This window comes from Ammospiza caudacuta, chromosome 2, assembly GCF_027887145.1.
Source record: "Ammospiza caudacuta isolate bAmmCau1 chromosome 2, bAmmCau1.pri, whole genome shotgun sequence".
In the NCBI taxonomy this organism is placed as follows: domain Eukaryota; kingdom Metazoa; phylum Chordata; class Aves; order Passeriformes; family Passerellidae; genus Ammospiza; species Ammospiza caudacuta.
In genome coordinates, this window is record NC_080594.1 from 91,286,821 (window position 1) to 91,302,554 (window position 15,734).

Genomic DNA, 15,734 nt, shown 5'->3' on the forward strand with positions numbered 1-15,734 from the left:
AGAGCTTTTGGTATACAGAGCACTGATGGCATAAGGATCCTTCTTCAAAACCAGAGGAGGAGAGAAAATATGGATATAAGAAAAAAATTAGGTATTTAGAGAATTGCTGTTACATACTCAGAGGCATCTTGAATACAAAAGGAAAGAAAAGAAACAAAGGCTATTACTGCGCCTGAGTGGGCGCAGCTGGTGAGAGAGAGACGATGAATCCTGTTTCTTGAATCAGAAGGCTTGATTTATTAATATAAGATATATAATACATTATTACTATACTAATAGAATATAGAGAGAGGTTTTGCAGAGCAGCTAGGCTAGCTAGGAAGAGATAGAAAAGAAATCCACAACAAAGCTGTGGCCAAGGACTCAGTCCCCTGGCTTGCACTGGTGATTGGCCCTTAATTATAAACATAAAACATGAACCAATCACCAATCAAAATAGGTGCCCCTGTTGCATTCCCCAGCAGCTGATAATAATTGTTTACCTTGTCTTCGGAGGCCTCTGGCCTCCCGAAGACACAGAAATCCGAAAGAAAGGATTTCTGTGGAGAAATGTCTGCGACAGGCTTTTCTTTTATGAAGTGATATTTGCTTCTCTGACTACTAGTATAATATTCTGAAGGCTTTCCTCATAAGTAGATGTCTTCAGGTGAACTACACAATGTAAATATTTTACAGATAGATTTGAACAAGTGACCTACATAATGTAAGTGCTTTACACTGATTTACATCATTATATACAAGGGCAACATGGTTTATCTGGATTTTGAAAATTTTATGTGTAAAACTGGTAAACAAATAAACCAAAATGCTGCTGTGTGAGTTGAGTGGGAAGAGAGAAGTGAGATATGAGATGTCTCTTTGAGGATGGCAGCACTTTCTCAAACCTGAAAAGAAGTACAGTATTAGGGAACAAGGATTCAGGGCTCTGCACAACAGAGTTTCTCTTTGGAAAAATTATGGATGTAATGAGGACAAGGTCACCTTGTTCCTGGAACTGTGTGGGTTTATAGCATTTACCAGAGAGCTAGTCTGTCTGCAACAACTTCTGTAGGCACACCTACAGAGAGGAAAAAATGGGTGTACCATGGTCTTGGCATGAATTTGCATCCAGTATAGAGGCTTCTTGTGCAAAAGTTATTTTCAGGAAACACGAATTCAGTTAACAACTATTCTCTAGTTTTCAGTGTGTGTGATCTTGATGTCATTTATCCATCTAAATAGGTGGCATAACTGATGTTTGACCATAGTAGCACCCAGACTGAACCTATATATAATGTGAAGAGCACCAAGTAATTTCATCTGCTGGTTCCCAAACAAAACCCTTAAATAAATGTGGGAGCAAGTGACAACAAGGGCTGACCTGTATACAGAATTGATCTTCACTGATCAAGACAAGAAAGTTACATTTTTAATTCTAGTATCTAGGGAGGGAAGGCATGCATGCAGGAGGACGAGGATGTCATTGTTGAAATATGCCAGGAATAGTGGTTTAGGTATGAACAGCTAATTAAAGTGTTTATGATTATTCTGCCTCAAGTCTGTAAAGCAGCAGGTCCAGCAGGGCAAAAAAGGGTAAAAAATATTTGTTTTGTTTTGGAGCTGAGAACTTCCTATCCATAACTTTGCAGCTGCTAAGTATAGCCTAGGGTGGGGTACCTCTCATCCAGCCTTCACAAAGCCTAAAGGAATAGAGGTAATCCAAGATAGCCACTGATGTTTCCTCTCAACTCAGTGGAGAAAGACTTCTCTCTGGTGCCTAAAATAAATGGGATGAGTTGCATCTCAGAGGTGTCTGTCTTTTTCCACCAGTTTAAGACAAAGTGGGATGAATCCATTCTGCATGGATTCATGGATAAAGGAATGACTGGTAGTGGATCACTGGATTTCGGGTTATCAGACAGGTTACAAAAAGAATCAGTCTAAAGCCCAGAGACACCTTGTCATGTAGTCAAAGCTTATGGGCTTTCTTGGGGAATGACTTTAATGCTGGCAGCTCTGTGCAGAGCAAGCACAGGCTTGCACTAAATGGAAATAACTGTAAGGCTGGGAGACAGGCCCAAAGGTATATATTGTGGAATCCAACATAAGAGGGAGGCTGAAAATATCTAGCTGGTGCCTTGGAGAAACACTTATGGCTCACAGATTGTGTGGTCATGAAGTGCCACAGCTATTAGAGGAAGAAAATAACAAGCTGTCCTGTGTGCATGGCTGAAGTACAGAGAGCCCTGCTGGGACCAGGAGTAAGTCTGCTGAGTGACTGCAGGTGAGCTGGGGCCTGTCACCCTTTCCACAGCACTCAGCCAGCTCAGCTCCCATGGCATACCATAGTGTCTGCCTGCTCCTTCCTGGCTCTGCTGGGCTACAGCAGAAAACTGGAAAAAACAGTTACATGGGAAAGGAAATATCATAAACTAGCTTGCTTCCAGTGGACAAACTCACGTCATTGATAAGAAACCCACTTACATACATATATGTGTATATATATTCTGCTTTAGTGTGCTCATTGCACTGGAAACTACAGTCTCTATCAGTCTATACATTACCTAGCATACACAATATAAAGAGCTTAATAAAGTATCTGAAATATAACTCCAGTCAGTTTTCAAGAAGAGCATATTATCTTCCTGAAATTCTTCAGCCAGGCAGTCTCAAGCTGCGCCAAGGGAGTTACAGGCTAGAATTAAGGAGGAAGTTTTTCACAGAAAGAGTGGTCAAATACTGGAATCATCTACCCAGGGAGGTGGTGGACTCACTATCCCTCGATGTGTTTAAAAAAAGACTGGATGTGGCACTTGGTGCCATGATCTAGTTGAAGTGTTAGAACATGAGTTGGACTTGATGATCTTGAAGGTCTCTTCCAACCTAGAAATTCTGTGATTCCGTGAATCTGTAGTAGTAGTAGTAATAATAATAATAATAATAATAATAATAATAATAATAATAATAATAATAGTAGTAGTAGTAATAATAATAATAATGAAGAAACTTCTGAAAACTCATGCAGAACCAAGCTCACTTCTTAGAGCTTGGGAAATTCATCCATTTCTGAATCTTTAACTGCAAAGTGTAGTTTGGCTCTTATAGTTGTGTGTCCCTTCTACCCATTTTAAGTTTTTGCCCCAGTCTAAATTGTCCCAGGACCTGACAGTGACTTCAGGTGTAAACAGCAAACTCCTTTGTAACACGTTGAAAAGGTCAGTATCTCAGTCCTGATAAGAAATGAAGGTTCTCTCTCACCGTTTTTACTAGTTTGTCATCTTTTGAGTTGTGCTCCAGGAACTTCACTTATATGTATGTAAATTTCATGGAAATGCACATCTTGATTCCTTTGTGGATAATGAGGCATTGCCAGTGCTTCTGTGTCATGAGGCTTAAATGGTGCTATTCATTTAAAGCTGTAGAGGTCCTGTTCTGCCTTGGTTATAAAGGTTTTATTTATCCATCTGCTAAGCTGTGGGATAAATGAATCATAATGTTTGCTTGCTTTGGCTCCCAAATGTCCTTCGTCATAAGTGCTGAGGGGGCTAGGCTATGACTGGAAGTAGTTGATACTGTTTGTTTACGTGCAAAAAAAAGACTCTCAAGTGACTTGTGGCTTTCAAGTTGGACACACTGCTGAACAAAGTAATTAAAGGGTGTGATTATATGTCCCCTCAGTATGTTGCTACCACTATTTTTGCTTTGACTGGGCCTTACCAAGGCTGATCTTTCAACTGGTTTGAGAACATTCCAGAGGAGAGTGTGGGCAAGACACAGTGGTTTCTTTGGTCTCACCATCGTTATTCTGCTAGCCTGTGAATGCTGGAGACTTGGTCCTCCTTCTTATCATTAAATTGTAGGATGATTTATGTTGGACGGGACCTCAAAGGTCATCTAGTTCCAATCCTCCTGCCATGGGCAGGGACACTTTCCACTAGGAGATTACTCAAAGCCCCATCCAACCTGGCTTTGAACACTTTCAGGGATGGGGCACCCACAGCTTCTCTGGGCAACCTGTTACAGTGCCTCGCAACCCTCACAGAGACAAATTTCTTCCTACTATCTAATCTAACCCTACATTCTTTCTGTTTAAAGCCATTCTCCCTTGTCCTATCACTACATGGTCTTGTAAACAGTCCCTCTCCAGCTTTCTTACAGGTCCCCTTCTTGTGAGTAGACAAGACCTATCAGCTCAGAGAAGAAAGAGGCGCCCTTTCTTTGATCACAGTTGATAGGTAGTTTTTCAGATGAATCTAAGCCAGTAAAATGCAGGAAGAAGCACGGTAGAGAAAGAACTGAGATTCATTTCTCCACCTAGGAGAGGCAGAACTCTATGACTGATTGCTTTTTAATAGGAAAGAACATATAAGATGATGATGATTGATGATGATGATGATGATGATTACTACTGTCTCATTGATGATGATTATTACTACTACCATATTGAGTGGTGCCATTTAGGAAATATGGATTGCATAGGAGAACATAACCTGGGTGGGAGAGTGTGGGGGAATGGAGAACTTGTGAGAATAAGCAATACAAGCTCATCTTCTGCCTGGAAGGGCAGTGACAGGCCATGATAACTGCCCATAAGTTCATCCAAAGGGAGAGTAAAAAAGTAAGGGCGTGTAATTATTTCCACTAATGAAGGAGACTGGCATAATAAAACTGGAATAAGAAATGCATAACCAAAATTTAGATGCCTCTAGTCACTGCAGCAGTGAGGTCTCCAAAAAAGCCTCTCAGCAGGAGTAAAGGGAGGAAAAGAAATTACTTCAAACCTAGAGCTGGGTACAGCTATGAATAGGATTTGGTGTGTGTGGCAGCAGGGGGTCTTCCTGCAAGGCTGAATCATGTCCTCTGGCTTTGTGTTCTTTACCTCCATTGGAAAATGCTGGACTGCTGAAGATAAAAAAATGCCATCTAAGAGTTTAATTACTGTGTTATTATTATTTCCTCAGTTAAATCTGCCTTGCTCATATTTACAGACCTCACTAGCTTGTAAGGGCTGGAAGATAAAAGAATTAAACACTAAACACAATTGCTGGATATGTCTTTGTATGTCCAAAAGTTCTAGTCTTTTAAAATCTGCCAGGAGATGCCAGTTGCCTGTGGAGAACAGCCCTTAACAAGAGTTGGCTTTAATGATGGAATGATCCAGTGTCTAAACAAAATCATGATGTAAGAGATAATTTAGCTCTTCATATGGCCCAAATGCCTCTGTTATGCACAGAGGAGAAGGAAGTCCTTAAATGCTACTATGTTGCTTTCCACTTACTCTCTTAAATGTCATTTTCTGTTTGTTTATTTTATTTTACTGTTTAATGGCTGCTTCTGTGGCATTCACTCTTGGCCATGCAGTGACAACCAAGATGGAGCAATGGCACATCTGTGAGGGTCCCAGGAGCTTCCTGGCTCAGGCCAGCAGATCTCACGGACTGCAAGCAAGCAGAAGGAGTGATGTCTCTGTTGTGGATGTCAGGTCACTGGAGGCAGGAAGAAAAGAGTGCAGTAATGATACATGGCAGTGGCATCCAAATCCATCCCTGGAATAGTGCTTTAGAGCACAGAAACCAGATGTCAAATCATGACTGCTGGAGGCTTGACAGAGGTATTGTATAGTTTATGGGATTACATGTCAGGATTTTTGCCTGTTCCTGCACAATGTTTTTCAAAAACCTCCATTATAAAAGCAGAATATTGGTTTACCCAAATGCAATCCCCTAATCTCTCTTAAATCAGTAACTCAAGTTTTTCATTGTCTACCCAGTATGGGACACAGTGATTGTGCAAAGGCAGTCTGAGACTGTATGTGCCAATCATCAACTTTGTCTTTCAGATTTAGTGCTTGTGATATTTAGCATTTGCTTTCATTCTGTTTTTTTTTTTTTTTCATTAAGAAAACTAACTAAATCCTCCTTTTACAATGACTTTTAAAAGTGGATCATGACTTAAATCTTACTATTCTTGAAAACAAATTATGATGCAATACTTTGAGGAGGTCTGAGTATGCCACAGCTGGTTTGCACAAGCAGAAGTTAATTTTCAGAGAATATCCTTGTTCCTAGATTTCTCTAGGTTCAGTTTCAGCATTTCCTTTTTTTCCAGCTCTCTTTCATTTATTATGTTTGTAGCATATATTTGAGCAAAGTAGGTGCAAGAGGGCCAACTGTACAGTGAGCCCCCTCAGGATGGTGGGGTGGGAGGGAAAGAGACGACTCTCAGTGCAGCTCACCTGTGACCAGTAGTCCTTCTGCTTCCTCTCTTCCTCAGGGCACCGTGCCAGCCCTCCAGACCCTGTCTCAGTTATACCAGTGGCACATCTCTACCTCTGTGGCACTGTACTCAATTTCAGGCTATTTTCTTTGGCCAGCAAAGTCCCAGGCGATGTCCAGCCTAGTGCCTGGTTGCTCTTCTTCCTGTGTGAGTGTTTAGGTGCAGCTGCTTCGAGTTTAGTTCCTGGCATGTTTTCCTTGGAGCTGGACCAGTTCAGATTAGTTCATGAGATGGGAGCCTTGGGTTTCTTGCTATATATCTAACTTAAAACTGGACATATAATTTTTTTTTTGACAACAACAGAAATGTCACCCCCCAGCCCATGGATGCTTGTGGTCTTATGCTGTCATTCAGCCCTTCCATATGAGCCGAGTAAAGTTCTAATGGATAAGATCAGAGTTCAAAAAGTATTTGTATATTACAAAAAAATAATGTGAGCCAAGGCATTTGTAATGGATTAATTTTAAATGCAGATGTTGATAAAAATGTATTTTCAATCTCCTACATTTCTCATGTCATTAAACCCCTGTAAGAGTGATGACTACAGATTTATGTAAGGCTTAGCTAAATTTAGATCATGAAAATAAATGCCAGACTCCTAATGACACATAGTAGATTGGTAAGTAGTGACTAACATGGCTGCAGCTTTTTTTCAATTGGTCTGAGACTGTGCTTTTAGGACAACTAGTTAACATGTGTATATTTTGTTTGAAGAAATGGGCAATTTTGAAGTTAGCACAATTAATTTTTGTTGCATGTGATTTGTTTGCTCACCTGTTGACCTCTTGCATTCAAAAGTTGTTGACTTTGCCTACATTTTTATTCATGGACATAGCAAAATTAGATTAAACCCGACAGAAGAGCTTGGCAGGCCATGGATATTTTAGCTTGCCATGCCATTAGCCTGAGGGACATATGCATGACTCTGAAGTATTATAGACTTTTGCAGCTTATTATTAAATAGCTTAATGCATTCTTTAAAATAAAATTATAATGAACCTGAGCTATTTGTTGCTCTCTCACAAGCCCCAGAGAGCATTTCAGAGCACCACAAAGTTCAGGTCTCCTGTATCCACTGCCTGGAACTTGAGGCTCTCCACAGTTTAAAGGCAGGTTCTCAAATGCTGTATGTTTGCTCTATGGGCTCTGTGCTCCTATACCTTGCCGTGAATATACACACAAGCAAGATGGAAGGAAAGAAACAAGATGTCCAACAGTTCTCCTAATTTTGACAAAACGTAGATGAAATTTATGAAAATTTTTTATGTTTTGAGTTTTTTGTCAACAGGATGACTCTGATTAGTACTACTGTAGAAGAAGAAAGAAAAAGCCCTTAAGAAAGCTTTCTTAAGGTATTCTAAACTATTGCTTCTCTGCACTGTCTTTGAGTTTATCAGGGACATTAACACCATTAATAACTCACTAGTACATGCAGCTAATCTTGTTTGACCAGTAAATTCTAAGATTCTTTGCTGTAACATTTGTAGTAAATAATTTAATGATCCAGCTGGTTGTCAAAGGATGGACTAATCACCTAAGTATGGTTTAAGTGACTTCTTGTCATTCCACAGGAGCTTTGTGGCAGAGCTAAGGATGAAATCTTATTCTCAAAGGAAACATTCACATACTTAAAAAAGTCCTTGTCTTTTACTTCAAACCCTGCTTCATCCCTTACTAGCTTCCAGCTTTTACAGTGAATAAGAAAGGAATCCTCCCATGAACAACCTCCTGTATGGTACAGGCCTGATTATTTTCCATGGTTTGGGGCATCCTGTGCTCTCCAAGGTGGAAAAAAACAATTATCTTGTATGTCAAAGGGATGGAGGATGTGAGTTAGAGAAATAGTACGGTAGTGTATGACATGTTTGTTGTGCGTGGACACAGAAAAATATTCAAAACTAGGGATTATAATGTTATTTCTACTGTTTGTCTCTTGAGTGACTACTTCTTCCACCAATCCTGACCCTTCAACCACTTGCCTTGGTCCACTTCTGACTGCATTGAGTCTCAGCCTCCATCCTGATATTCTTTGCATCTCTCCTTCCTGTCTTTGGGCACCCTGTCTTTTGCAATTCAGCTATGAGAAGATAGACTCTGAAATTGTGTCATATGTTCTTACTCAGTAACTCTGTACTGCTTTCCTGGCTCCAGTTGCGAAGGAAAGCTTTTCCACAAACATCTGCCAGCTGACGACTGCTTAAACTGGAAGTTAGCTCCTTGGTTCCCAGAGAGAAGTACTTTCATGTCTGGGAACAAATCTACACTTTTCCTGGAAAGACATAAGCTAATGCTGAAGGCCATTTCTTTTTCAGAAACTATTGGGCACTATACATCTTAGCTTGCATCCTTCCACACAGTGCATACAGCATGTCTCTGCACATACTAAGTGGAGAGATTGTGTTCTGCTTTGAAATATGTTTTCTCATGCACCTCTCAAGACAGAGATCATCCGCCCATCTCCATTCTGACTTGAACTAGGTCAACCGGACCTACGGGCTGAAGCACCATAATTTTCTTTAAATGTAAACATTGTCTGCCTGATCTTGCAGCATGTCTAAATTCTTCACATACTGCACCTTGGTCTATAGATGTAAGACAATGACAATAACTCCACCTCCTAATTTCTAGCATTTCTAACCCTCTAAGTCTAATTCAATATGGCCGGAAAATTTCCTAAGTATCTAGAGTTGGATGCTGATACGTACGCAGAAGCACCTGTTACAGAAAGATGTGCTGTTAAAGCTGCGCCAGTTGTCTGTGACTTCTACAGAGACACATCTTGCATTGAGGTCAGCCTGAAAATCTGGGCGTTGACGCAGCCATAGGTCCCCTGGGAAAGGGAAGGACCATATCTAACATGTCATTTTAGAGTGAGAAAGCTGAAGTTCTGTCCCAGAAAAGTGGTGCCATGTGCCAGGCTGCTCCTGCCTGAAACAGCCAGGGGAAAAGACAGGGTGTGAGTGTCTGCTCCAGTGACTGGCACAGTTTGCTGCTTTTGATGAATGGCAATTGTAGGAGACAGGTTCATTCCAGCAAGCAGGGAGTGCAGCTCCCCAGCCTTGCTTGTCTCCTTTTCCCCTGGCCCATTTTTGTCTATTTCCTGGAATGCATTGAGGCAGAGAGGCTCTGCGTCTCTGGAAGTGGGAGGATTTGGGAAGGATGAAGAAGGGTTAGCCCTTCCTTCTTACGTCTCCTTCCATAGTCCTTCACGTGAAGAAATAAACTAGTTGTACCTAGTTCTGTCTGCTAGTGTTTTGTGTTTTATGAATTCAGAGACCTATTAATTTATAGCCATGGCTGTTGATCCACTTGGATTGTTGGTCCAATTCCTTTTGTATTTGAAACTCTTTAGAGAGCACCTTATGCAAATCTGTTGGTCCTTGCTTACGGTAAGAACTTCCTTTGCACTGAGACTGGTGGTTTTGGCAGTTCTGACTGCAGCTGCTGGCTCTTCCATATTCCTTTTTATTCCATAGCAAAGCCTCAGATTTCCTTCCAAATGGGTAGTAGCCTAATTGCATTCTTTTGGATCAAAGATTTTTCTGGTCTCATGAACTTGTGGTACAGATTTACTTACGTCATTCCTGATACTAATAACACCGTTAGAGAAAATGGAAGAAATGTGAAAAATACTTTGTGTTAGCTAATTTCCTGCTCACAGGTTTTGTCAGAGAGATAAATATGTTCCACATGAGAAAAGTCTTTCAACATAAGCATAAAAAAAGTCTGTAGTAGTTAATATTCCCTTTAAAACAAAGATTTGATGTTCCATTACTTCAAATAAAATATATTTTCTCTGAATTTATTATAATATATATATATATTTATGCATGCTATAAATCCACAACAAATATTCTGAAGTTTCTTATAATCCTTTATGTTATTTATTTTTCACAATATAGTGTGAGATATTTTATTGCAATCTGGCCAGTTAATATCATAAGCATGCTGATTTATAAGGGTGTGGGAGAGGCATATGAGAGGTTTTTGGCTGCACAATTTGATTGTATATGAATCTTCTGAAGTCCAGAAAAAGATGGTAGACAGACTACTTTGATGCTTTCAGGTAAAAAATGGTATATAATCAGTCTCGTGGTCAAGACAGAGTTAAGGATTTGCCAGAACTGGAGACCTGAACTATTCAAATATCTGTTGGGAAAGAAAGAGAGGAGGACATGGGTGATTCAGCAAGTTCTGGGAATGTGTTAGTGGCAACTTCTTATTGCAGAGGCAAAGGAAGTTAGATAAGTGACAGTAATTGTATCTCTTTGAAATTAAATTCAGACAGAACTCTCATAGTAATGTGAATTACAGGCGACTACAAAACAATAGTGTTCCAAATAAAGGAAGGAAGTGCTGAATCAAATTAAAGCAGAGATGTAGGAGGATATCTTTAGAAGGCATTTCAAAGAGTATCTATGGAACAAGAACACAAGTAGGAGACAAAAAGCTGATTAAAAACAAGGTGCATTTGCAAGAGCATAACATGCCTTTTCAGTTCTGTTTCCTCTTTTGCAGGATAACAGCTTAAAGAGGAGGCAGTAGTTGATTATCTCAGCTTTAGTAAGGGTTTTGAGGAATGTCATAACTAAGCTTGGAAAACATGATGGTGATGATGGGAATGTAAAGGCTGATGCTCAGACAGCAAATTCTGCTCATGGAGGAGTCAACAATGGATTTCTGTGAAATGAGGGATATTTCAAGGCAATGTTGCAAATTTGGTTCCTGTAAATGGCTTGACTTTACCAAATCCAGTAATTTAGGTTAACAATGTACGTGATGGACTAAGGAACTGATTAATAAATTTATACTTCAAATTGTATTAGAAAAGGGTGGAAGCACTGGAGACGAACCACAAAGGTCAAAGTGGGTTTGGTATGTTGGGGTGATGGTATGTGACTATGAATCCAAGAAAGAAAATACCAGGAAAAAAATTAGTGTCGATCAGGGAATTGATTAGGCAATAGCAGCTCTGCCAGGCATATGGAAAACAAAATCACCCAGAAATGGAGTTGGCAAATAATGCAAAGCAGTTGCAACTAAGGCAATTTGCATTGCATATAGTAACAGGGTTCTTGTTCATTTAACATGACAGGTTCTTATTCAACTGTATCCTTATTGGGAAGACCTTATATGGCGCTGAAAATTCATTGAGTTTCAAAATCACATTTTGAGAAAGTTGCACATAAATTGGAGACAATCCAGAACAGATATCCAGGAAGAAGATTTTTGGAAAATATTATTTGTTTGGAACAAATTTAAACAACTGAGTTTGTTTATATAAGAAAATACTAAGAGACTAAGAGACATTTTGCCTTCCAAAATGGCAAGAAGGTAGCAAACAGTAAATTTCTATGTTAACTGGATTAAGACAAGGAGTAATCTCTCCAGTTTTGCATAGGAAAATAAATATTTATATTCTCTATTAGGGAAACTCTACAGGAAGTTTTTCTAGTTTAAGGGCAGAAGTAGACTATGATGGGGGGGATTGTGCACTGTTTTGGCTGGGGTGGAGTTAATTTTCTTCATAGTAGCTAGTATGGGGCCGTGCTTTGGATTTGTGAGCACAACAGTGCTGTGAATACAGGGATGTTTTAGCTATTGCTTACTCAGCATCAAGGCCTTTTCTGCCCCTCATCACACCCCAAGAGGGGGGAGACTGGAGATAAGGAGGTGGGAGCCAGGACAGCTGATCCCTGCTGTCCAGAGAGATATCCCATACCATATGGCATCATACTCAACATGTAAAAGCCGGTGAAAAAAGAAGGAAGTGGTGGACATGTTTGGGATGATGGCATTTGTCTTCCCAAGTCACCACTACCTGTGAAGTAGCCTGGTTTTCCTGCAGATTGCTGGGCACCTCTCTGCCAGTGGAAGTGGGGAATGAATTTCTTGTTCTGCTTTGCTAGCATATTTTACCTGTTTAACTGTCTTTATCTCAGCCCACAGGTTTTCTCACTTTGACTCTTCCAATTTTCTTCTGCTTCTCAATGGGCCTGGGGAAGTAAGTGAGTGGCTGTGTGGGGCTGAGTTGCCAGGTGGTATTTAAACCATGACAAGGGCACTAAGAATTCTTTATGAGTATGTTAAATATTCATCTGAATATTACGATCTACCAGCTGTACTTCATGACAAAAGCACAGATTAGATGCCCTTGTGACATCCTTCCAAGCTACACCCCAGCTTTTACCTTCAGGGTCCTGTGCAAGGGTTTATGGAGTCACTGCCCCTTCATGCAAGCAGAAATGTACACATGCACCAGTTTAGTGTATCAGGCTTCTCTCTGTAGTTCAAACAGCTTTATCAGAGTCTTATGGACTACTTCAGAGTCAACCTTTTCTTTGTGTGCCCTGAAGCAGAGAAAATTTTGTTTGTTTTTTTCCCCTCAGTAATCCATCAGACCTTTTCCTGGAGCAGGCTGCAAACATTCCTTAATCAGAAAAATTTAAGTGAGCAGAAACCAGACTCAATCTGCAAGTGAGAGCTGAGTCTCTTCCAGTAGACCAAATTTTCTCTTTGCTTCTCTTGAGGAAGAGATGTAGTTTAACCTCTTGACACAAATACCAGGTCTGCTTTTTATTCTCTGACGCTGAGCTTCATTGTTGAATGTTTGAGCTCAGTATGCCATAAAATCCAGGAGGTTTTCTCTGGAAGCTTCAAATGACTTTCATGAATAGGAGGATGCAAAATTCACCTTAACACCTCTTCCTCATGCTGCCTTTCTAAGTCTGTGGACACAAATACACATTTTGCATAAACATACATTTCAATTTTAGCTCAGATCCACAGATCAAATAACAATATAGCTCTATAACAAAATTTGTGATTTTGCATTTCCAAAAGAACCTAAGGACCTTTATTCAGCATTTTCTTTCTTTCTTTCTAAGCTTCTGGCCTACATTATTTGTTTTAACTGGGGAAACACTGCAGTTTCTTTGCTTCACTGTTTGATTTCTGGGTGATTTACAAGCAGCTATTTTGGCTGCAGGAATTTGGACGTCAGCAGCTGGTTAACAAACAGGTCGGGTTATTCACATTGACACCTGTATTGATCATGCAGCCTGTGAGAGTTGCTCAAGGCTTTTCTATTGAATCAGGGTTCTGATTGTCCTCTGGTAGTTTTGTAACCAGTCTCAAATAATCAAATTTGCATTTTCAGTAGCAGGTACTGTAAAACACTGATACACCTTGGAAGAAATTAAAAAGGAAATAAAAATGTCTTCCAAAAAGTAGATCTGAAATTTACAGTTCAAAACTACAAGGTCATAGCCCCTGTGCAGCTTTCTAATGGTTATTCACCATAAAAATATAATTGCTAGTCAGATTGTTGCCAAATAAAATTAATTGTAAAGCAAATTCCTTTAACAAAATTATTCCACTCACTCTTTTTTCTTCCACATTTGGTTGGTTTATGGGATTATCACATGCCAAAGTTGAAGATCAGGTGGAATCAACTCAAGCTATATTCTAGGGATAAAATCAATCAACTCAAGCTATATTCTAGGGATAAAACCAATTATAATATGATAAGGAAGAAGATCTTTTCCTTGCCTTGCCTGCACACTTCCAAGAGGGTCAAGTGGCAGAGGCTGGCCTGTGGTTTTCAAGCTGCAGATGGTACAAACCATGAGCTCCTGCCTGCATGTGGCAATTGACCCATTGGATTGAGAGGCTGCAGGAAGCCTCTGCAAGACTGCAAGGAGATGGAGCCACCACAAAGAGCAAAGCCTGCTCCCATTCCACACACATTTTGCCTGCACATCCTTGCTGAACGTACCATAACTGTGCCAGCTTGATACGTGGATTGGCACCCAGCCAAAGCTGGCAGCCATCCATGTTGTGTTACTCTGGGCTGAAATTCCTGTAAGAATTAGTCAAAGGCTGGGTGAAATTTGCAGTTATTGGCAAGTGTGTTTTGATGATGTCCTCACCAGCAGCCATGGAAAAAACAAGGTCTGAGACCACTGAGCAGCTTTTAATTCAGCAATGCAGATGGCAGTGAAGTGTGCTGGGGAAGATCCTACAGCTTTTATCAAGTTTTCTCTTTGAAAAATATAACTGTGACATAAGATATCACTCAGAGAGATTGTTCAGTAATAATTTGGCTAAAAACTAAGTGTTAGGCCTGAGATTATTTGGCTCTTTCTTCATTTTGTACAGCTTGCCTGTATTCCTAATTACACACAGCTGTCCTTTCAGTTCATACCTAGTCTGCCAGTTGCTGGTGACCAAAATGTGCCTATCATTCAAGCACATATCCTTTCCCAGCACATCTCAGAAGTGGAATGCTGCTCACATCTTGGGATGCTGCTTTGAAGAAGTTGCATGATTTTTGAAGGTGCTGAGAGAGAGACATATCACCCTAACAGCTTTGGTAATACTATCTAATTAAGTACTTGTGAGAGCAAACTGTGATAGATGTGGTCAGGCAGGCAGAACAAAACCAGCCCTGTGAAAAAGCAAAAGAGAATTTAGTGTCCACATGCTTAGTTCTATGATTTAGGTTAAGATAATCCTGGAAGAAGCAAGGAGTTGACTCAGTGATCCTTATGGCGTCCTGCCAACTTGAGACAGTCTATGATTCTGAAAGTTTAGATTCAAAGCTGTGATTCTGGAAGGAGGTAATACCTGGAGAAAAGGCAGACAGGTTGGCAGCAGTGTGATCAGAGTATAGGTACTCATATTTGTTTGATTAACCCTTAGCATTTTTTTTCTTAGTACTGTCCTAGCTTCATTGCTGCTCCTCTTCACTGGTGCTCTCTGGAAAAACAGTGCAGTCATCTCTGACAATCTCAAAATTAACTACAGAATACTTCATCCATCACCAAACAAGATCTAGCATATAAAAAGTTAATTGGCACTGATACTGTGCATTTAAGTCTTCAGGTACAAGTAAAGCAGGTTTAGATCTTAAGCAACAACTTCCTCCAAAAAAAGAAATTAAAAAATAGTAACAATAATCTAAAAAAACCCCCAAAACCCCAGAAACAAACAAACTTGAACGCAAAAGTGAAATGGCCTTATAAAAGTTAGGTCAGAAAAAACATTCAGTGTAAGGAGTGAGAGCTGCAGCTTCCTGAAAATTAGTGGAAACATTTTTAGCAGAAACTGGGCACATATTTCCAGCTGAGACTGAGATTCCCAAGGGCAGTTGTGGATTGTTATTGTGGGCTGCAGTTTGCACAAAATACAATACATCAGTAATTGCAGTCAAGCAGTCTAGTCTGGTAGTTCCTCATTATTTCTGCTATATTAGTATACCAAGCAGAATCAGGGCTGTCTTCTGTACTACATATTCTGTACTTCAGAATATGAAGCAAAAGAGAAACTGATTTTCCTTTATACAGATATGCATATATCTGTGTCTCTTCAAACTTATTTAAAACTCCATTTTTTTCTCCAGTTTTCCATTAACATCACCCTGTAAGTAACCAATCCTCTCCAATAAGTTTAGTCAGAAGCAGATCAGGTCTGTAAGC